The sequence below is a fragment of the Diadema setosum genome, chromosome 16, assembly GCF_964275005.1.
Source record: "Diadema setosum chromosome 16, eeDiaSeto1, whole genome shotgun sequence".
NCBI classification, from domain to species: domain Eukaryota; kingdom Metazoa; phylum Echinodermata; class Echinoidea; order Diadematoida; family Diadematidae; genus Diadema; species Diadema setosum.
In genome coordinates, this window is record NC_092700.1 from 26662565 (window position 1) to 26686285 (window position 23721).

Below are 23721 nucleotides of genomic sequence, written 5' to 3' on the forward strand. Positions count from 1 at the left end.
GAGGTGCGAATTAAAACAAAATTAAAGGGGGCTCCCAGTGCGCCCCCTGAATGTTATCTTCTCAACAAGTCTTTTACTAGGGAGAGATTCCTGACCGAAAAAGTCAAACTAAACAAGAGATATTTGTCAACGAACATGACTAGACAGAAATAAATGTAATGTTTCATGCATTGTAAGCTCTGAGACATTTTGTTCAACTCCATTGATTGTGTATGATTCATGTATTTACGCATTTTAAAAATGTGAAATAAGACACTGTAAGAAGACCAAGACAGTTATGTAGTGTGGGGGAAAAGCAGCAGGTTAGCACTCGATATTACACACACACACACACACGCACACACACACACACACACACACACACACACACACACACACACATATATATATATATATATATATATATATATATATATATATATATATATATATTTATGATATTCCTTTCTCTGTACATAGTTTCCAAAAGTATAATTGCGATAATCCCTTTTAAGATCTCTTCTGAAGATTTATAATCAGGAGCAAACGCAGCAAAATCTTCCTGTCTTGGTACAGAATTGCAGATCTTATAGAGTACTATTTTCTGTTTTCGATGTCCTTCTATGCAAGAGCTCACACTTAAATATGATACATCTACTATCTATAGAATTAACGAATATAACAGTGTCGATTTCACATCGTCATAGCGATCAAGGTCTACCTACAGCTTGTCCGTACTGTATGGGAAATGATAGCAGCACCAGTAATGACCACTGCGGCGTCATGAAAACATGTTGCGTTTACCAAATAAATCCCCTTTCCTCTTCTTATACTAGCCATTGTACTTTCTTTATGTAGGCGCTTTGGAGAGAAATAACACGAGAAAGAGCTAGAGGTAGAGAACACGGTTGCAGTAAAAAAAAAATGATCGAAAGTCAATTCGCATTTGGTCAATCTCTGCCATGGCTTTAGGCGCAGGTGGGTTTTGTGTGAGTGAATCGTTCAGCAGAAAAAAAAGGAGTAGAATGATTGCGTTATATCTCACATCTGAGAGTACGTGAGCTGTAAAGTTGGTCATGACATTACGGCGAGGCGCCTTTCAAAATGCGAAGGGAGGGAGGTTCTTCCCCGTTCGACTGTCCAATCACAACGTTTTGCGACTGAGTGATTAGAACCAATCGAATCACTGCGAGCAATTTAGTGGCAAATCTCTTCTCGAGGAATCGTAACTGCGGACGCACAGTACTTACCAGTCAACAGCGCCGCGCCAGGCGATAGCAGGTATAGCGTGAAAATCAAAACTTATTACAAGCAGAAGGCCACTCACTCATACTGGAACTCTTGACACTTTTTTTTCCTTCCCTGCCCACACATAATATTTGACCCAAAGACATAAAGGATTAAACCCCACCCCGCCAGGCTTAAAAGCAAAAAAGAAAGAAAGGAAAAGAAAAAGATCGTTCAGCCCATAAATCTGCGCCGTGGTTGTCGAATCGCGACCAAACAAGTAGAGAGGGCGGTAAGTGGCAATATATAGCGAAGAAGTCGTCCGCAAACTTGATAACGGCGCTTTCATTCGCGAGCTCGTTTACTCTGTTGTCACGTAACTTGTTGGCGGGAAGCTTCCACTCAATGATATTTGCTACGACGACCCGTTGAAACAGAGAGAAGAGCGAGCGAGAGGGGGAGGGCGAGAGAGAGGGTGAGTGAGTGAGTGGAAGAGAATGCGAGCAGATCGGACGGAAGTATACAAGCTTTTCACTGGACGACAGGGATCGAACTTTTTTCGTGTTTCTGGACAAGGATCGAACTTGAATTGTCTTGTTTCATTTGGCGACGCCAGTTCTCCAATTGGAGCGAGTCCAAGTACGCGCAGGGACACTCTTTAGTCCGCTCAATCTGGGGTCTTGGTGGTATACAGGAGATAACATCCATTCAGCGTCGGGCTTCACCTTCCCGCTGTCCTACCATTCTAAGGTAAGCAGAAAATACCATGAGTCTCAACTATATCGTCAATTAAGCTCTCCTGACGCGTTTGGATGTATGAGAACGTACTTTTAAGAAGCAAATCCTAAATGTTTAGTCATTGTAGAAGAGTGTAGCAAAGGGATTACATCTTAGTCCCTCTTTAACAAATTCGTTGATGACGAACTATAAGCTTTAAGGGTTGGTATAGTTTTGGTTGAGATGGGGCTTCAGGTTTCAAACTTTTTTTTTTTCCCGTGAGATAATGAGAAACCTCTGAATGAAATATGAAAAGGCATTTGATTCTAAGAGGGATTCAAAATTCATTTTGATGAAAATTGGTTTCTAAATGGCTGAGATATCGAAAAACAAAGGGATCCTAATAAAAGGTGTGATCCACCTTTTATTAGGTTTGCTTTGTTTTACTTTGTTTTTGGATATCTTAGCCATTTCAAACAGATCTTTGAATTATATGCTCTTTAACATTTCATAAGTGGTTTCTTAGTATCTCGCAAAAAGTTAAAAGCTCAATCCCCATCTCAACCAATATCATACCATCCTTTAACAACACCCCAACTTCTCCATTCTCCTCCCCCTCCCAATATACTCAAATTTTCAACTCCTCGAAGATTTTGATGTGATATTCTCTGTATTAACGTGCTTCATCTTTGTCTGATAATAACCATTATGTCTGTGAGTGCCGTAGCCTGCATTAATTTTGACTGGGATTACCATAATCGAGGAGTTAAAAGTTGACAAGTGCGTAATTTGCTTCTCCCTCCTACTCAAGCAACATTGAAGGAATTACATTCATTTTTATAGATATAGACCTATTCTAGAGCTTCTAATCTATAGTGGGAAGTTGGCGGGGGATGATAAAGTCCGATGTTTGCGTTGTAAAGTCAGTTCTCATTCCTCTAAGTTTCCATAATCTGTCATAATATCTAATCATGCTTCTAAATTAGACTACTTCAGATTTCATACAAAGATTAATCCAAGATTGGATCCAAGTTTGCAATGGATTCATGAATGGATCATTTCTTCATTTTTCTTCCTCATTATTCCCTTCTTTTTGACTTTCTGATGTGTATCTCTAGAACGTCTTTTCCCCTTTTTTTAAGAGAGTGCTGACCAGTTGTGTTTGATTTGTTTTTATTTAGCGAAAAAAGAATTTGATGAAATTACATTCCCAGTATATCATTCATTTCTGTATGAAAGTCTTAAGTTGCTCTGTGACGGTCTGTCGTCACATAGCAAAATTCTGTAGTGAAGCTAGATATAAAACTGTTGGGCTAACGATTTAACATCCTTTCTCGGCCGCAAAGAACACCCTTGCATGTATCTTCGTGTACTCTTTGGGTCTTGTGATCGTGAAAATGAATTGAATCAATCTATACATTAGCTCTACAATTTTTTTTTTTTTTTGTAGTAAAGGCAGAGTCTTGGAACATTTCGAATTTTATGCCAAAGCATAAAGCAGAATACGAGAAAGAATAAACGTATCTAAGGGAAGATTTTGTTTGGACAATCGTACTGTTTTCTGTCGTTGAGCTATATAATAGCAATATCCTCTCTATGAATGTGTCTTTTTATCGAACATTTCGGTATATTCAGCAGGAGCCTTGTGGTAAAGAGATGAGCTCTTGAGAAAAGGCATTTCTGAGCTCCGGTCAAGAACATATATAAGTTTGATGATTTCATCATATCGACGATTAGGAAAGGGCCCCTGATAATGCAGAGTTTACAATAAGATTTATGAATAATTACGACAAAAGTGAGGCTATACTCGAGAAAAAAAGGTCTCTCTCATCTTTGTCAGCATTTTCTTTTTCTTCTTCAAATCATCATCGCCAATGTTATCATTATCGTTACCATCTATACATCATCGTCATCATTTGATGTCTATTATTCATTTTTACTCTGTTTTTGTTGTCAAAATTAGAGCGTCCTTGAATGGTATTGGCTCTCTGAAAGAGTCTTTTAAAGGTCGATTAGAAGTCATGACTATATAAGAATCATCGCTTTCAAACTATCACGCCGTGATGTAAGAACACAATATGGACCCATCTCGGCGGAATGAGTAATTTACACACATAAAAGTGACGATGATCGCTCTTACGACAGAGTCAAATCGCCAAAAGAAACTTTCCCTTGGTCCTTTCCGTTTTTTCGAAGAGGGAATCTCTAATGCTTTCAGCTGATTAATGGTGTGACCAAAGAGAGGAGTGACAAGTATTTGAACATCTTCCATTTCTTCCAGAAAGAATGTGTGGTCAGAGATTGAGTCCTCTTACCGTTTCCTTGAGAGCAAAAAAGAGCCGATCTCAATCATGTCACTTACAATTTTCACCATTGTTATCATTGACATCCAAAATACCTTTCCACTCTCTTAAGGTACTAGTGAAATATTTTACTATAATTTTCATCGTTTTTTATTTACTTGTAGATGACAGTGTCTGCTTTTTTTTTTAATCACCACGGACATGATGTTACCTGATAAAAGCAGTTGATATAATGCTCTTTGACAGTAGAATGAATGGATAACCCCAGCAAAGTATGATACCCATTACCCAATACATGCTACACCTCTTCACGCACGTTTGAAGATTGGGATTCCTGATTAAAACTATTGCCATGGTTTCCCTACCTGGTGTAAGCACGCACCCATCCAATCACATACACACATTAAAACGGAACATTCTGCTAAACAAAAACCTCGGAAAGCGCATTGGGCTTCCATCGATTACGCTTGAATTTTGTTTCCTCTGCGGACTTCTATTTCTTTTTTCTTTGACTGTCAAGTTATAAAAGTATGGAGAGAAAACATTCACTATTTTCGTTTTAACTCTTCATTCCCCTCCCCCCCCCTCTTCATTACCGTCGTGTCCCTCTTCAAAGCAGCCAGGGGACAACCTTAATAAGGCCCAGCTCCATTAACAGCAAACGTTTCATCATGTGGGAATTTAATGTAGATGAATGATTTACTTAATTGCGGGAAAATTTTCTAGCTTCTAATTTTCTTTTTCAAAGTCATCATGGTCAAGCACATAATAGACAACTACACAAGTATAATACGAAACATACTGTGCTGCTGCCCAATACTCACCGCTTTAACATGAATATGTTCTTTCTCACCGCTTTGACAGGAATACGTTCTTTCTTTCTTTTGTTTCCATTGACAATGTCTCACAGACAAAGCCCGTCATGTTTTAAGTTGTATTCAATTCTATCTTCTCTCTCCTGGGGCGTGATAGAAAAGTATATTCTATCAAATCACATTTTGTTTTTTTCTCTTGCTTTAGAATAAATTGTAAAGGAGGAAAGAAATACACGTTTGTGGTTGTTGTTGTTCCAACGTTGCTTTTAGAGTTGAAAATGAATAGGAGTGTAGCTGGAATCATCACTTTCAATCTTATTGATTTCTTAAGTCAAATTTCACAAACGTGTTATAAGAGAGAAAAATGAGTAACACATTTCCTCTGGCGCCAATAAAGCTAAGCATCTGCGAAAGGTTTTAGTAGAAGGCATTAAGCGATTACACTCTTTTATATTGCCACAGGCTTGTGTGATGTCTTGCATTTAAAAAAATGCGAGTTTTCTGGCGTAATCAACGATTACTTTACAGCCGAATACGATTTGGCAGCAAAGCCAAACTTTAAATCTTTACCTTATATTAAACGCACCTTCGTTTTCACTCTGTCAACCTGCAACTTAAAGCATTGATCCTGTCATTTTTTTAATGATATCGGTATTCATGTCGTCATCATATGGAAATTGCATAGAAGAATTATACGCTTTGAAGTGGAGACGGTCGAACATCTACTTGATATACTCTGTTGGTTCTATTTGATACAGTTCTCTTTATCATGACATTCAATCGCGTTTCAAAAGGGAATCAGCTTTCACTGTCTCTTTAATGGCGCCCCATGACGTCATAACTACAGATTAGTGACAACTATTGTCAAAGTAGTTATGTTGTGTTCCATAGTACTTGACGTGAAAACTGCTAACCGCTAAACGCTCGTTGTCTTAGACAGAGTAGGTGACGCGCTACGATCTCGCACTATACTTATTTGTGTTTATCATGTTTATGTTGATACCTTGACACATTACCGCTGCATTTCGTGATTGGTCATAGCTTTAATATCATGCAGCATCCGCTTTTCATAGGGAATGACTTCACAGAAACCAATGACAGCCTAAATTCATCAAGTTCATCATTATACCATTCTTCAAATATGATCACGCGTAGGAAAATTAAATAGATGGGTAAACGAATTTATCTTCATCAGTCGTGCAGACACGTATTGCATGAATGGGGGCCTCAATTTCTCTCGTCTCATGAAGAAAAGAAAATTTGTGAAGTTAATTTCAAGAGGTATATTCACCTTCTATACACGCTTTGATCAACAACAACAACACTGGTGTGGAGAGTCTTCATAAAAAAAAAAATGTCAACAAATTTAATGTGAGCCAATCCACTTTCAATAATGTAGGTAGAATGGACAGTTTTGACGTGTGAAAGTTGTTTTTATTATTAATAACCTTTTTTACTGCCATATATATATATATATATATATATATATATTTATTTATTAGCTATAGCGAGTGAGATAATCAGAAGGAAGTCAATCCACACTATTGAGGCCCACTTTTGAGAAAAAGAAAAAAAAGTAGAAGAAAAATCAAAGTGCAGCGAGCTTCTGTTTTTATAGACAATTATCAAAGTCAACGACTTTTTTGACATTTCGTAGACAAGGCTGCAGACCAGACAGAAAGATAATTAAGTGTAGACATGTTCATGCATGTTTTATTGACATGAAAGAGAAGACGAGAGTTTTGTTTTTTTTTAAGAGAGAGAGAGAGAGAGAGAGAGAGAGAGACTGGATACGCTTTTAATTCTGATTTTACTCCTTTGCTTTGCGTTCTGGTATGTTTTGCAGCGATTAATTCCCTTAGTGATAATAGAAACACAACGCTTTTTACCAAGAAACCATTACTCCTCCCGCAGTGGTCATGGAAGGGGGAACAGTGAAAGATTTTTCAGCAATTGAGATTCCATTAAAGTGATGAAATATTAATCAAGAATTTCGCTTAGGTTAATCTGATACAGCTGCCAATGATATTAGTGTCGAATTGGTGGAAGAAAATACACAGTAATGGCCTTGTGTTTAGAATATTTCAGCAGAGCGGAAAGTTATGGCTGTGACGTCACAACGACACTCCTCCCACGCAATTTTGCTCCTATAGTGGATATTCAAGTGAAATCATTTTTCATTTCTTCCCCCTTACATGCTAAACTGATGTTTGAAAATGTACCCCCAATAGACAAAGGTGGGATAACTCGTTGATATATGCTATAAAAACGCGTGATAGTTGTTGCTATATAGGGTATTTCAGAAAAGGAGTTCTGTTCTTATGTGGGGGGGGGGCGTGGGGATGATTTAGAAGACTGTTATTGGGATAACTAGCTTGCCTCGTGTTCTTTTGTTCTGAAAGGAACGAGCGCGGTGAAAATTATAATGAAATGACCAAACCACTGTAAAATGGGACTGCTGATTACATCATAATCAGCCGCTGGAAACAGGAAAGTCCCGGGAGCGAGGTATCCAGTACAACCCCGCCCTTGTAAAGGCACAGTGATTGGATGTGTATAAAAGCACGCGGCGTTGGCGCGTTCATTGACCGATGCAGCTTCGAGCCGTTTCCGGTAATTGGTATTAACTGATCAAAATGGATGAAGGCCTGACTGAATAGGTTAAAGTATATTCTCTCGTCCTTTCGCTCCGGGATACTGTCCTCCAGGACAACTGGAGGACTCGCAAAGTGGTCAGTAAATGACATATATAGTCACTGAACTATAGGACTAGAAAGGGAAGGCGTGAGCTTATCGGCCTATCTGAAAGACATGGTATAGTTTTGGTTGAGATAAGGGTTGAGCTTCTGAGCAAGTTTTTGCGATATGATTAGAAGTCACTTATGAAATATTAAAGCACATACAATCCTAGAGGAATTTAAAGTTTATTTGATGAAAATCGGTTTTGAAATGGCTGAGATAACCAAATACAAAGTAAAACAAAGAGATCCTGATAAAAGGTGGACCCCACCTCTGTATTAGGACCGCGTTGTTTTTGGATATCTCGACCATTTCAAAACCAAGTTTCATCAAATAAACTTTGAATGCCTTTAAGACTTGTATGCTCTTTCATATTTCAGGAGAGGTTTCTCATTATCTCGCAAAAAGTTGGAAACCTGAAGACACATTGTAATATCCACGTCATCTTTTCGTTATCGCAAGAATTTACAACTTCCCCGTCTTTAGGACATCTAGGACGGACGGGGGGGGGGGGTTAACTTGGCTTTTAGGACTGATATGAAATGACGTTCACAAGTGTAATAACCATCCCCTCCCCCCCCCCCCGTAATTCCGCGGCCTCTGCAATACTTTATTCAAGTTGACATAATGCCGTGAAAAAGCTAAACTGTCTTCAGAGTGTATGTCATTTCTGATATCCATTTAATTTTGTACATGCATTAGGAATAGTTATGAAAAACAACGTGAAAAGGGTGAAACAAATCGAGTTCCACAATAATAAGGATAACTGCTTTATTCCCATTAACGTGCGATTTAATGGCTGCTAAGATTGCCGACTACATCAAAGAATTAAGCCGTGATTATATCCAGTGCTTTTATCAGGCATTCGACAAAATGTCATCACTTAAGACACCATAACATATATTTTTTCCCTTCTTTTTAATCTAATGAAATCATCAACCCCTTTCTAGTAATATTAACAGCATTCAGCCTTGATCGGTTGATAGCAATATCAAAATAGCGCATATGATATTGATGAATATCTCATATTCTTCAAACAAATTCAAATAACTACACAATACACGCGCGCGTGTACCGCACACTAACTCATCCACGTGCACACACTCAAACACACACACATACACCTCCAACCACGCACACACGTACCAATATCATGGTTCAACCCAATGTAATATACGGTATTTAGATAGAGCACACACACAATGATATGTTTTACAAAATAGATAAGATTACTATGGCTGTATCATTATTTCGAGAAAAAAAAATACAGTGTTTGTATCAAGGAGCTCTGAGCGTCACAGCAATGAATAGGGGAAAAAAATTCAGAGGCGTTGATATAGGAAAATATAATTTTGCAGCAAACGACGGAGAAATGTACAATACATGTATAATCGTGGTTTCTATGATGTATGAGTATACCTGCGGGGTTCAAGCCAAGAAAAGAAAGTAAATTTTGTGCCAGAAAGTGGGAGTCATAATAATCTTCAAAATGAATTTAAACCACAAGTTTATAAGTATTAAATAGGTGCAGGCGACTCATACGAGAGGGGATTTACAAAAATTTTGAGTTGTTCTTACTACTAAAAGAATGGAAAGTGTATAATTTATAAATAACTATAAATAAGTATATGGACGAAGGGATCCCCTGTTCTTGCTAGGGAAACGCACGCAAGGAACGTAAGACAATATATATATATATATATATATATATATATATATATACATGTATATGTTTCACATAATAGAAACCCATTGAGGGAGATGCCGGGATCTGCAACAGCGGGTGACTCCCCAAACCCGCTTGCTGCAGATTCCGGCACCTGGGCGAGGTGGACTGAGGACTAGGAGGCCTCGACGTGACGGCTGACCAAGGTCGGGTTGATGTCGGAGGAAACCGGAGAGCGATGTCCGCTGTGAATGTCGTGAAGGTCTATTATACGCTGAGGATAGGAGAGAGTGAAAGTCCTTCACCTGTGTACTGGGAAGGGGAAAGGGAGACTAAATAAAACATAAGTGAAATTAATCACAATTAAACATAAATGAAGAAAAAACAAAACAAACAAAACATATTATTAATAAGCAAATATATGCCAACATGACGTGTGTACTACTAGGCAACTCGCAATTATTTTGAAAATCTACGTTTGCAGATGATGATACATACATCTTCAAAATCCACCACTGCAAATGATAATGCATACATTATAGTCAGCTTCCCCAAATGCATGCCAATGCAACGTGGGAGACATTGTTAATAAACAATTGATGTATAATAATGATAATGCATAATAACATATAATACCGACGACTCACAAAATATCTTGAAATCTACGTTTGCAAAATGATGGTACATACATTCTGCAAGACTTCGCAAAGTCCATGCTACAGCAAAGTTATGCAATCTTAAATACCGTGATATTTGTTGGTTTCCTTGACATAGGTAATAACTGCGTCCAGAGCTTTTTGGTTTGCGAGTAAATCAGAGATGTTTGGTAATTGCTTATGGATAGCACGTATGAGATTCGTACGTTGATTTGTGTGTTGTTTGCAGTGTAATAAATAATGTTCCACTGTTTCCAATCATTGCATATTGAGCAAAGTCCAGTGGGGTGCTTACGGATAATATGATAAAAGGTTGCTAATCTGGCTCTACCCATGAGGAGTCGGTGAGTTATTATTTCATCACGTCTATTCAGACTTTCATATGAGGTATTCCTCAATATCATATGAGCTCCCTCGTGGAGACGTAATGAGCTCCTTTATGGAGACAATATGAGTTCCCTCGTGGAGACTTAATGAGCTCCTTTGTGGAGATAATATGAGCTCCCTCGTGGAGACAATATGAGCTCCCTCGTGGAGACTTGGTATATATTTAATATTCTTGTTTATATCTCTATAAGATTTATAATATTTGTTTTATGTTAAGTGCTGTCTGGGGCAAATTATTTGTATAGGGCCCCATTTTTTTTCTCTCTCTCTCTCTCCTTTCATTCTTTAAAACAAAAACAACAACAATATCAAAATACTTCTTTTTGTACAAAAGTGATAGATGTGATACGACCGACACAAAAGATACATAGTGTCTTTCAAAAAGAAATTGTTTTTTAACTTGATTAGTTTGCTTTTCGTTGGCTAAATTCTCTCATGCTCTTACATATTTTCGGAGAATATAGTGAAACACAGACAATATACGCAGTTTTTTCTTAAGTCAAGTCAGAAAGATAACAATTTATTCTATATAATGATAAACAATGAAAACAAATGTCAGTAGGTAGGATAAACAGATGTTTCAAAATCTCATATTACACTGACACTGATGGATTGAATGTTCTCGTGATTTTTGAGTAAAAATGTCAGTAAACTTGAGGGTTTTTTGTTTCCTGGCCGAACGGCCTGGTGAACTGTTCAGTGGTGGCAGATGGGGGGGGGGGGGGTGCACGTTGCGCGCGCCCCCTTTAAATTTTTTTCTTGCATAAAAGAAATAGAAAATGAAAAAAATAAAGGGGACAGTGTCGCCCCTTAAATTCTTAAGCCTCTTTTTTTTTTCTTGTCAACTGATGAAACTGAAAGAAGCACCAGAAATATAAACTGGTTTGCGCCCTCTCCCCCGTTTAAGGAATTCCCGGATCCGCCCCTACAGTTTAATAACAGATGCGTCGAAATTGTCAAAGTCATCATCTACTTGTACAGTTGTTATTAGTTATCTTTCCACGTAATTACCAAACAACAGTCATATCAGTAACTAGCATGACTAGTGCGAACCATATCGTAACTGAAGCGGTTTTTTTTTTGTGTGTGTAGGGGTGCGTCTGTCTGTATGTTTGAAGTACTCTGCTTAACATTGCCGCTACGTCCCATGCCTCGTTTAACACTGACACTGACAGCAAATGCAACATCAATCAGATATACCGATAGTTTTTCCTCCGATATGAATTGCGATATACTTAGCGCACCCGGTTGGTATCGATTTTAGGTCTTCTTACGCCTGATGCATCACATTGACAAGAGACCTTTTATCGATACGTTGACAAGGGATCCGATAGCATGCGCCGATTTCTGACTTACGAGAGTGGTCGTACGATAAGATGACGCAATCAAGACGCCAACGTCAAAAGCGCGGAAAACTTACACAGACGATTTCTTTGTCAATAGTAGAATCAGCTCATCAAAATCATCCATTAACAAAAGCGTCCATTAACGACTTGTGTACTTCAATCGATTGAAGTGAACTTGAGTAAACGAAAATGTTTGATGTTTACGACAACCTTGTCGATCACCACGCGGACATAGCCCTCAAAGACAGAAGGCTGCGAGTCCGCTGCCTTTTTTTCAAAGATTTTAAAGATACAGGGCAGATCTTTTGAAAGCTCTAGAAATTTCCATTTCAGTTGAAAAAAAAAACCCAACAAATCACTTAATATTGTTTTACTATTTGGGATACCATACTGGCAGATTTATACTTGAAAAAAGGATCTTTCGGCGCTTGATATGGATAATTGTACTCTCCCTCGCTGATAACATTAAGGCCAGAATTCTCAAAGGTGGAATAACTTTATTACACCGCTTATTCCGCCGATTTATTACGCCTCTTATGCAAATCAGGCCCTCGTGACGTAAAATGACGCGATCTATTCCCCGGAATCTATTGTCAAAGGTGGAATAACTAATTCCCCGGAATAACTATTCCGCGGAATAGTTATTCCAGCTTTGAGAATTCGGGCCATAGGGTTTAAATCTTATACATTACGCTATCAAAAGTGAGCTATCATCTTTCCTATCAGAACTCCTCTTAATATCATTGTTATCATTATTTTTCATTATTGTTATCTTTATTTTCATTAACATTATCATTATCATTAACTTACATATTGGCATTTTTCCCATTGTCATTATAACTTTAATTCATGTTACTATCGTCATGGGAACGGAGAAGGGGACTAATGCTTTCAGATTTTTTATCATAGATTAGCAAGACAAATCCCTGACAATGCCCTTCATCTCTTTAGACATTAGAATGTTTTCAATTACACTGTGAGAAAAAATGTTCAACCTTGCACCTTGATCAGTGTCACACTGGGATTACCTTTTAAAGGTGTTCACTGGTCTGAAAGGTGAACAATTGCACCCTTATAAGGTGCTTTTGGTGTGACACTGGTAAAGGTGTAATGTTGAACCTATTTTTTTTTTTTTTTGTAATAGAGCGTATCGTGTTTGGTTCTTTATTCTAAAGTGGTGTCACAGTGACCCTTATAATTATTTAGGTGGTCGATGAATTCCATCAATGATCCTATCCATAATCCATCAATGTAAACTATTTTAACTATATATAGGCATAACTCCATGATTTTTTGCGATTTTTGCAATGGGATCAGCCAAATCTATCGTAAGTTCTTTTGTGACGTGGAATATCGTAAGAATTTTAAACGCTCTGAAGCATTTCTTTCTTTTTTTTTTCTCTCTTTTTTTTGTGGTCAAAACAGCAGTTTGTAATCATGGGAAAATGTTGATCGAGGGACGGAACAAGTAAAGTGATAATTCCAGTCTCCTAATGTTGATTGTCACTTTAAATTGAAGAGGATATCGGCTGCACCATGAACTTGCTATATGGACAAAAAAAAAATTGCGCTATGATATCGCTCGTGCGATATCAGTTTTCACTAAACTGAAAGAATAAATCTAGTTATTGAAGTTTCATTAATGGAAAAAGAAGAATGAAAAATAAATCAATTGAACTGAATTGAATTGAATTGAATTGAATTGAATTGAATGTCCGTTGATACTAAAACCCCTACATTTCTGTTCATATAAAGTGCGTGTACTGTGTTGTGTGTGCGCGCGGGCAAGTGTGTATGTATAAGTAGGACCTAATTGATTTTCGTCCATGCGTTGGGGAAGAAATGCGTTATGAAGTCTGCCTCCATACCAAAAATCAAAACAAACAAAAAACAAACAACTCGAAAAGGCGAGAGAGAAATAATAATGAGGTGATTGTGCAGAATTGCTCGTGTGTAGTTCTGGCGACACCATTTGCACCTACGTGAATGCATTGTAAAATTCTTGTATTTCTCGAGGTTCTCATCACGTTAACGGAGCAATTATGTTTTCAATCACTTCGCTCCGCGCGCTTATTTTACAACCTTTATAGACGTCCTAATAATGTCCGTTGATTCATTGACGACATCAGCGGCGTGAGCGCAGACGGGCCCAGAGAAAAGAGTGCATTTTCTCGGTTTGCTTCATTCATTAACCACAATAATCCACTTTATTTTATTCTTTTAACAAGAAATTTGTTCCATTTGTGTGAGTGAGTGTGTGTGTGTGTGTGTTTCTTTACATAAAAAGATCAAATGAACTAGTTCCCTCAATCAAATGATTGTAACCTTATTGTGCCCACACACACACATACCAAGCACATCCACACGCCCACACACACACATCCATGCACTCACCTGAACATACACACTGAAGTAGTATTCATTCGAATAACATCAAATAACACTAAAAACATCAAAATCATACTCACAATCCGACACAAAGAAACGAATACAACCCACACGTAAACACACACGCACACACACACACACTCACACACACACAAACACGAAACTATAATAGCAGCGAGTTTTTCACTCAGTAATGCCGCTTGATAAACATTCATTAGTAGGCTGGTAGGCATACAAAGAAAAGAGATGGCTGTTAAACTCATTAATTGAGCTTGATGGCAACCACACATGCAAAAGGAAACAAACAAAAAGAAAACAAAACACGAAGGCATGCAGCTTACTAACATTCATGCATCCGTATGTTGAACATATCAACCTAAAAAAAGAAAGAAAAAAAAAGTAATCCTATGTGTGTGTTTGTAGCGTTAACCGACAGAAATATTCATCCGTTCCCTTGACTAAAAACACCAAGAACTTGCTCTTTATCCTGTCCTTATTTTAGCGTGCCCCTTTCTCCGACACCCACCCAAGTCACCCACCCCATCCCCGCAAACAAACTCACTCTACACAAATGACACCTGCCTACACCCCTATTCACACCCACACATTCAAGTACAGGTAAATAAGGAATCCAGGAATTCCGTAAAAAGGGACGCCTTTACAAAATTAAATGATCCTCCATTTTCCCTATCTATTTCTTTTGTTTTAACAAAAATTGAAAGGGGGCGCCCGGTGCGCTCCCGTCTGGATCCACCACTGTTTAATGCACCCGGTTACGCTCCCCGAAGTGTATGTATACCGGGTCCCCTCGGTAACTTCGAAGTTACCCTGTCTCAGAAGAAGGAAGAGGGGAGGAGAAGAAGAAGAAAGAGTTATCATTATCAATGCTATAATCACTATTATGATCAATATCATCATTATTACCATTATCACCATGAGTATCATTATTATTATTACTGTTTGTCCGATTAGCCAAAAGAACATACTGAAGTATGAATTTGCATATAATTCAAACATAATGCATGCAAAGTGAACTGTATTCGCTTTAAATAGTGGGCGTACGTCCTGCAGTAGTCATGCGGTCATTGAACAAGAAAGAGGACATCAAGACGTAACGGTCCAATTTATCATTCTTTTTAAAGGGAGGAGAACTCGCCCTCTAAGGAACACGCATCTAAACGCAAAAGGTTAAACTCGTCCATCGAATCCGCATCAATCAACCCGGGGGGGGGGGGGGGGGTTGACACGGAGACATCACTTGGTATTTTATCATGTTTGATTAGTCGCATCGCCAGGGTTAATGAATCTCCGCCCCTGCCAAGTCAAACATGTCACTGCATCGCTCAACCATGTGCGTTCCAGTTGATGACCAACCTTAATGATCATCGACACGCAAACCTCATCCTGGTATACTAAGCACGAGGAGAGACGGAGCCTTTTCGTTCCTTCTTAAAGGAGACTATTCTGCCCTCAGAATCCGATCGCAGGTTGACAACGGAACTGTGAGATTGACTCCGCATATGTTTAGCGTTCGGGTTGATATACATACCCCTATAGAGTCATACCAAATAATGATTTTCGTAAGACTTCGGAAAAAAATCATACAGCAAGGTATGACTGATTACAAAGTCGTTATTAAAACCATATTGCATTACACACTACTGTTTTGAAGTGAGGATGATATATGTTTACTTATATCTCTTCGGTTAATAACTGCTTTACAACAAAACGACAGCAATTTCCAGTTCAATTTAAGTATGATATATTAATGATGGAAAATGAAAACTTGGTTTATGTTTTTTTTTTTTTCAGAAGCGTTAGTTCAGAACTTATTCTCGTATTCTCAAACTTCAATTCAACATGTAATTCAACTCTTGATTTTAAAGGCATAATTTACCATTTGCAGATGAAACAAAAGCCCAGCATTAGTGCTTTAAAACAGTTCTAAAATGTGAGTTAAGGATAGAAACAACCACTGTAAAAATTTGAATCAGTGAAAACGATGTTAAGTATTGTTAAATACACAAAATGTGAACAATAGTTACAATAAAAATTCTTCCAGACTAAACCGTCTACAGTTACGGTTTATTGAGAAAAATACAGATATTTCCTTATATTTTAGGCTTTATCGCAAAAATTGTATATGATAGGATGTTTTGTGGTACAACAGACCTACGCATATGCATTAAATGTCATATCTTGAAAATTTTTGAAATGACTGTTCCCAAAGGTAAACAGGACCTTGACCTACGATAAAAATCAACACATTGATGGTAAAAATTCAAATAGCATCTATTACCTACAAACACATACACACACACATAAATATATAAACATCTACATACACGTAGGTGTATATACGTTTATATACATATTTTTCGCAAAAGCCAATTAAGCAAAATGGTACACTATTGATCAGAAATCACATGATTATGAGATTATGATAATTGTATGAATATACATTAAAAAGAAAATTTCTTTTTTTAGTTAAAATAAATCTAAAGTAAGCCCCCCAAAACGATGAAATTGTTGAACACTCTTATGTAAATTGACTCAAGTTCTGTTGTCATCTCATCACATCTCTTCCTTTGATCATGTTTATTATTTTTTTTTTAACAAAGTCATCTTGTTAAAACTTCTACAAATTTTTTGTTTCACATTCATCTTTGACTGTCGAATACTACGATAACTGGACGTATGGGAGGAACGTACTGCATGTTGAGGAAGAAGTGAGAATTAAGTGCGTATACTGAGGCATCTGAAGTATCACAAACAAAGCCTTGAATAATGAACAGTAAGAAGACTCTACCACGGTAGAATTTCACATGGGGACAAAACACACACACACAAAAAAAAAACCTTTGTCTTGCATGACAAGAAGGAAAAATGCTTTGTGCTGGAGTGATAATGTTGCCGTGGCGAATCTGGGTTCTAAACGTCTCCGGGCAATGTCTCCAATTGTCGATCGATTGCCATCGGATTCTTGTATAGCAATGTATCGACGGGCGATTAGAGTTTCGCCCCGATCTGTTTCCATGCTGGCGTATCAATCCCGGTGTGGAGAGAAAGCGAAGCGACCTCTAAACTGCAAACTGTGTTTTGGAAGTCTTCGCATAACGCTGTTGCAGTTGTTTGCCCAAAATTCAATATGTATTGTTGCTACATATACCATAAACCGAACATATGAATACGTATTTGTACATTCATATCGCTGGCTTGTAGAACTTAAATGAGATGTAAAAATTCACGTCAGTGGAATTATGATAGTGAACATTAACTTTCGAGGAAAAAGTTATTACAGAATGTATATGTATAATAATTATGTATACGGTATCGTCTGTTCTGTACACCTTGGAATAGGGGGCCGCATCACATAGAGCTAAAGAGGAAGATGTAAGGTATAACGAACGCAGACATGATGCATATTACACACATGATTGTATAATATACCAATACATACAAATATAATGATTTCTATAAACAGCATTAATAAGACAAAACAAAACAATATTGGCGTGCTTCAACCATGTCATTTCATATGTGTTTCATCCCCCCCCCCAAAAAAAAGAGAGAAAAATATAGCATTTTACCAAGGTGTTGCGCTATTTCCCCTCCCCCCTCTTTTTTTTTTTTTTTTGATTTCCTCTTTGTCATAAATCTGAAGTGATGGCGTGATTGACACAATGAAAACGGACATATTAAGATGGGTATATGGAATTGATTTGCCAGCTTGTCTTCTCTGAACGTCCTTCTGAATTCTTAACTTAATTTCATGCAATGAATATAAGCACGTGGGTGGGAGAGAAAGACGGGGTTTACTCAAAGAAAGGAGAGAGAAGAATAAGATATGAAATTCCAAACCCCGAGAGAAAAACAAATGAACGTCTCACCGAGAAAACGACGCAAAAACGAAAAAAAAAAAAAGAAAAAAGAAAAAAGGTAGCTATCAGAACTCGACCAACAATCTTCAGCTTTATACTTACATCACTCGATCCGGCGGCCTTTCAAGCGACCTTATTAAAACGCTTAATTTCATCCTTCCTTATCAAAACGACATTGAGAGGAATTGTGCAAAGGGGACAGATAACGAGACCTTCAATTACTTTCTAGGTTCAAATTATCGATTTCTCTATCTCTTTGAAGGAAACAAGAATTACAACGATAGTATAAATCGATAGTCGTATACGATTACCCGCGAGTACTCTTTCCTGTTTATGTTGCAGAAATCTGTCCGTTTGAAATAAACATGCCCCACATTCTAAACTCTTGCAGTGACAGCGTGAAACGAAATGGCATCTGATTGAACAAAAAGAAAACGAAGGAAAACAAAGACAGATACTAATTTGTCATGGAACTGCTTGCCGTTGCACAAAACTCATATAACTTTGATATCATCGGAAATCATTGGATATGATATTAAAGGGGTATGTCACTCATGAAATACTGACGTACTGAATTGATATTCATGACGTCCTGTTCATAATCAACGAATTATAATGAAAAAGAAGCAAAGAGGAGAGACACAAGGACGAAATTTTTCCTAGAAATTATTGGCCTTCAACACACAGTAAATGGGGGTAAGGAGATACCTTTTAAACACACACACACAAAAAAAGTAACTCACGAAGGAAATGTTAAAACCTATAGGCTTACACATGCTGAGAAAAGGGCTTTACGTGATTAAAGTGATGGTACAGAACAAAATAAGATAAAAATAAAATAAAAAAATAAGACAAATTAATGTAAGTGGATTTAGACGTAGGAAAGAGGACGTCCAAGAGCTTCATTTTTCTCTCATCGTATTCATTCCTTGTCGCCTTCAATCTATAGATCTATCAGATAGAAGGAAGCAAAGTCTGCCCAGAAGCAGATATAGAATTGTTAAAAAAAAAAAAAACATGTCTCATCGAACTCCAAGGATGCGAGCTGATCCATCAGCCGCGTATCGAGGTGGACGGATGAATATAATGATAATATACATTGTCCCCCCTAACAGCTACAGATAAGTGTCTCCGAAGCTCAAATACAAACTTAATTTCCTCAGAGCAAGGTGAGTAAGATCTCCAAGCTATCTTGTCATTCTATCAATTTGTTATCTTGAAAGTAGCACAGCGTGAAACAAATACACTGTATGCCCTTGGTCCAAGACGTTTTTTTTTTTTTTTTTTTTTTTTTTTTCTGCCAAGACAAAGACTTGGCAGAATATGTTATCAGAGATATTGAATTTAAGTCACATCAAGCTCGTCTCATTATGTGAAAAACCTTTCTACATATCACCATTTTTAAACGTCTTTCTAGCAAGTCACTGATCCATATTTCTTTTTTTTAAATGAATATCCATCGATAAAACTATGGATGTTTAAATGCATATTTCTATATTTCTGTGAAGAGTATGAATATGGTTAGTGGAAGAAGTATGTTTCTATGGGAGTCTGCTGTCTCACATGGAGCAAAATCTGCATTATTTCAATCTCAATTTAAAGCAAACAGCAGCGAACGTATCAAAGCGTGGAGGCGAAATGAGGAGCCAGCTTTAGGTCGGTAAAAAACCCCAGCCATTCCACTTCATTTGTTCGCTTGTTGGAATGGACGTTCCCTGTCAATTGCAATCGGCGATAATGGCTTGAGAAAAAGCCGAATCATTTAGATTGCTAATGCTCTGGTGTAAACTGTGAACTAACAGCTGCCAGAGCCCTTAACCCAATTAGGATAAGGCTGCCACATAATGCAGGTTGTTGTTATTGTTGTTGATGTTGCTGTTTTTCTCTCTGTGTGTTTCGTGAGGTGTGAAAGTGAAAGTGTGTACATCACTTTACGATGGAGATATCGAGAGACAAAGAGGAAGATATACGTAAAAAATAGAGATGAGCAAGAGCCAGAGTTAGAGGTAGAGATGGAGATAGAGATAAAGATAGAGATAGAAATAGAGAGAGAAAATAGAAATAGAGAGAAAGATAGAGATATGCTGCAGAGACAGAGACTGAGAAAGGGATAAAGATGACAAACAGAAAGATATATAGGTAGAGAGATAGATAGAGATAAAGATAGAGATAGAAATAGAGAGAGAAAATAGAAATAGAGAGAAAGATAGAGATATGCTGCAGAGACAGAGACTGAGAAAGGGATAAAGATGACAAACAGAAAGATATATAGGTAGAGAGATATAGAAATAGAGAGAGTGAGAGATATCAAATATAGAGGCAAAGATTGAGAGAGAGAGATATAGATATAGGTAAAGAAAGAAATGAAGAGACATGAAAAGATAAAGATAGACAAAGAGATAAATATAGAGAAAGGTAGGTAAAGAGAGAGGTGGAGATAGAACTAGAGATAGATAGAGATAGAGATAGAGAGATAGAATTCATATATTTATATATATATATATATATATATATATATATATATATATATATATATATATATATATATATATGTATACAGAGAGACAGAACGAGATATATAATTCGAGATAAAGATAGATCGGGACAGAGAAACAGAAAGAGGAGAAAGAGTTATAACGAGGCACTGCATCTTGTGAAGTAGAAAGTATCAACGAAAGGAGAAGAAGAAGAAAAAAAAAAACCCGACAACAATCAAGCAGCTGTTCAGTCTTCTTACTGCGTAGATCTCTCTTTTGCCTTTTTAGTCTTTGCTTATTAAGTTCTAAGATCCAATTGCAAGCTATGGAGATCCCACCCTGACATGAATGCAATAATACAATTGCAAAATATCCGTGAAAATTAAGTGAGATTAAGTGGATAGAGTGTTTCAATTAGAATGACACATCGGACACGAACCAATCTACACTCATTCTATAAATAATTGTCCTAGCGACATGGATTGTGACAGTGACGTCATTAACGTAAAATGTCACTGAACTCATAAAGCGTGGCTGCATCAATGGACTCTCGTTCACATAGTATTCTTGATCAGCTCGTCACATTACCTGACAACACATAGCAGACTGATTCCTCTGCTCAAATTCAGGAGAAGATCTGTAATGGTGTAGAGAGTACAGTGCTCTTAAAGCAAATCCCTCAAACAATTTCTCGGTATCATAAATTGGATTTTAGATTGAAATTGTGAAATTGCATAGGGCTTAGATGATTTAAATTCATTAAATTTGATTAATTAAATTAAATTTCATTAAAATTCCACAAATTTGTTGACTCACGTGTCTTACTCTTTTCCAAGTACTTCATTGATATTAATAGGATCAGTCCTAAGGTAAAAAAAAAAAGGGGGGGGGGGGGTCACCACCTTGAGAGTCACGTCGTCAAAGTTTCACGATGAAAAGTCCCTGTTTGCTATCTTGAATCCTTAAGAGGTATTGTTTTAATTTTCTTCCTTTAATTCAAAATCAAAGTCCCTTTAGACTGTTAATATATTAAAGGGAAACATCAAACCTCTGAAGATTGGATCATATTTGAGAGGTAGAGCAAAGAAAAATGAAGCCTTAAAAAGCTGTATTTTCATGAGTTGATGCGATCAAAAGAGAGAGAGAGAAAAAAAAGACATCGAAGGCATGTTATAACAGCCCACACAAAATATTCAAATCATATTTAATTTTCAGAAAGAAAGAAAAAAATACACGTTTGTGGTGCTTCCTTGCCTTAGCAGATTACAAATTCCTACTCTGTGAGTCTTGGAGATTCAAGGATTGTTACATGTAGTCTTCTGACTGACTTTCAACATCCAAATTCCAGTTATGTCTGTGCAAGTAAGAATGAATAATATTACCTCTTCGGATATCAGCTAAGAAACGTGACAGTTATCTAATGGTATGCGCAGCGAATGCTCATTTCAGCTAATCCTCCAGAAAAAACCTCTTTTACCTCGATGCTGTGTTTATTTTACTAAATTCATTTTCAGCCCTGTGGAGGAATAATAATGCATAGAAATCATTAAAAAACAGTGATATCCAGGGAAGTATAATCTAGCCTTATATAATTGCGAGGTTACGAGATATGCAACACACTGAATGCAAGGTAAAATGTATGATACGCCATAATTCATCGAAATAATAACCAATATCAGTATCATTTTGCTAAATAAATGGTATAGATTGCTTTTCATGTAATCGTAAACACTCTTGGAAACGATAATTGAGAAATGCAGGAGACCGTCATCTGGGCCATCATGGCGACAGTCAAAGCGACCTCCGAAAAACAGTTTTCCTTCTCATAATCATCATGAAGCACTGTTAATATTTTAAAGAAACTCAAAAGTGTTTTTCTTTTAATCATTGTAAGAACACTTGCTCACAAGGTGTGTATTGTCTATCTGCAACAAAACTTTAACTTTAATAGGCTATATAAGTTTGCTTTCGTTTTTTCAAGGTTTCGTGGAATGAATACCTCCTTAAACTGTTTCAAACTGTTTAAAATGCTCGGGCGTTTTGGTATACATACCTGAGGAGATTACATCTTCTTTTCCTGTGTGTGCAGTGTTGTTTTCTATGCTGTATAAGAAAATCCGTTTTCAAGATAGAATGAACAATAATATCATAATAATGATCTGTTTGATGAATGCGTGATCAACCTAATTTATCTCAATCACATGTGCTAGTGAAACCTGAAGCGAAATATTGGCAAACGTGAAAAGGACTAATAAAAACTGGGTTAAAGAATGCCTACACGAATTAAGGTCTATAGGGTTGGAACTTTTTGTTGCAAAAAAAAAAAAGAAAAGAATGAAATTTTGTTACTTCGGTTAGCAAATATTTGACTTCACATTTGTATTTTGTCTTAATCTGAGTGAAATTTCCATTCCTTTTGACCTGTTTTCAAATCATCTTCAACTTTACTAACTGTACATTGCAACCGGTCGAATAGATGTTTTATTTTTTATTTTTTATTTTTTTTGGCGGGGGGGGGGGGGACTGACTGCTCTGTTTGTATGTAGTGTGAATGTAAGAGCTGTCGAGCTGTCCAAACGGGTCCTACTTGTATTGCTGGACTCACTGACGTTGCCATAGCAACAAGAAAGGTCGGTTCTGCAGGGACCCGACAGTGGAGAGTTTGGTGAGGAATGGTGCGAACCGCGCTTCAACAATCTTCTGGGTCATTCGTGTTTGAAAGATTGCGCTATGTTTTCCTTGTGTGTGTGTGTGTGTGTGTGTGTGTGTGTTTCCTTCCTTGCTTTAAAAGTTGTAAATAGGTCCTTAAAGACCGTCTACGTTTGACGTGTCTCGGATTCGACCTCAGGGAAGATCGGCGGCACGGGAATCTTGAAACCTCCTCCCCCGACCCAACTCGGTGTGACTGCGTTTTGATTGCGAGTACGTGTGCGGACAAGCGGTGCTTGACACTGAGCAAGCGTGAAGGACTTTCAACATTCTTACTATAAGATATGGGAGTGGGGGAGGTTTGGGAGAACAAAAAAAAAAAGAAAAAAAAAAGAAAGAAAATGCCATTGGGAGAAAGAATTAGCATTATTGTCTTATGTGTATTTGCTTGTTCATCTGATTTCGCAGCTTTAAAATCAGGCTCACATTTT

The 23721-nt window shown here is 37.4% G+C and overlaps 1 protein-coding gene across 1 annotated transcript in view; it reads left to right on the forward strand.

The window, feature by feature from the left end:
• The first annotated feature begins 1562 nt into the window (after positions 1-1562).
• The window catches only part of LOC140240017 (uncharacterized), a 38779-nt gene continuing 16620 nt past the window's right edge, over positions 1563-23721 (forward strand). Inside the window, exon 1 of the mRNA XM_072319828.1 lies at positions 1563-1956. The gene's annotated coding sequence lies outside the window, so the exon portion shown is untranslated. The remainder of the gene's footprint in view (positions 1957-23721) is intronic.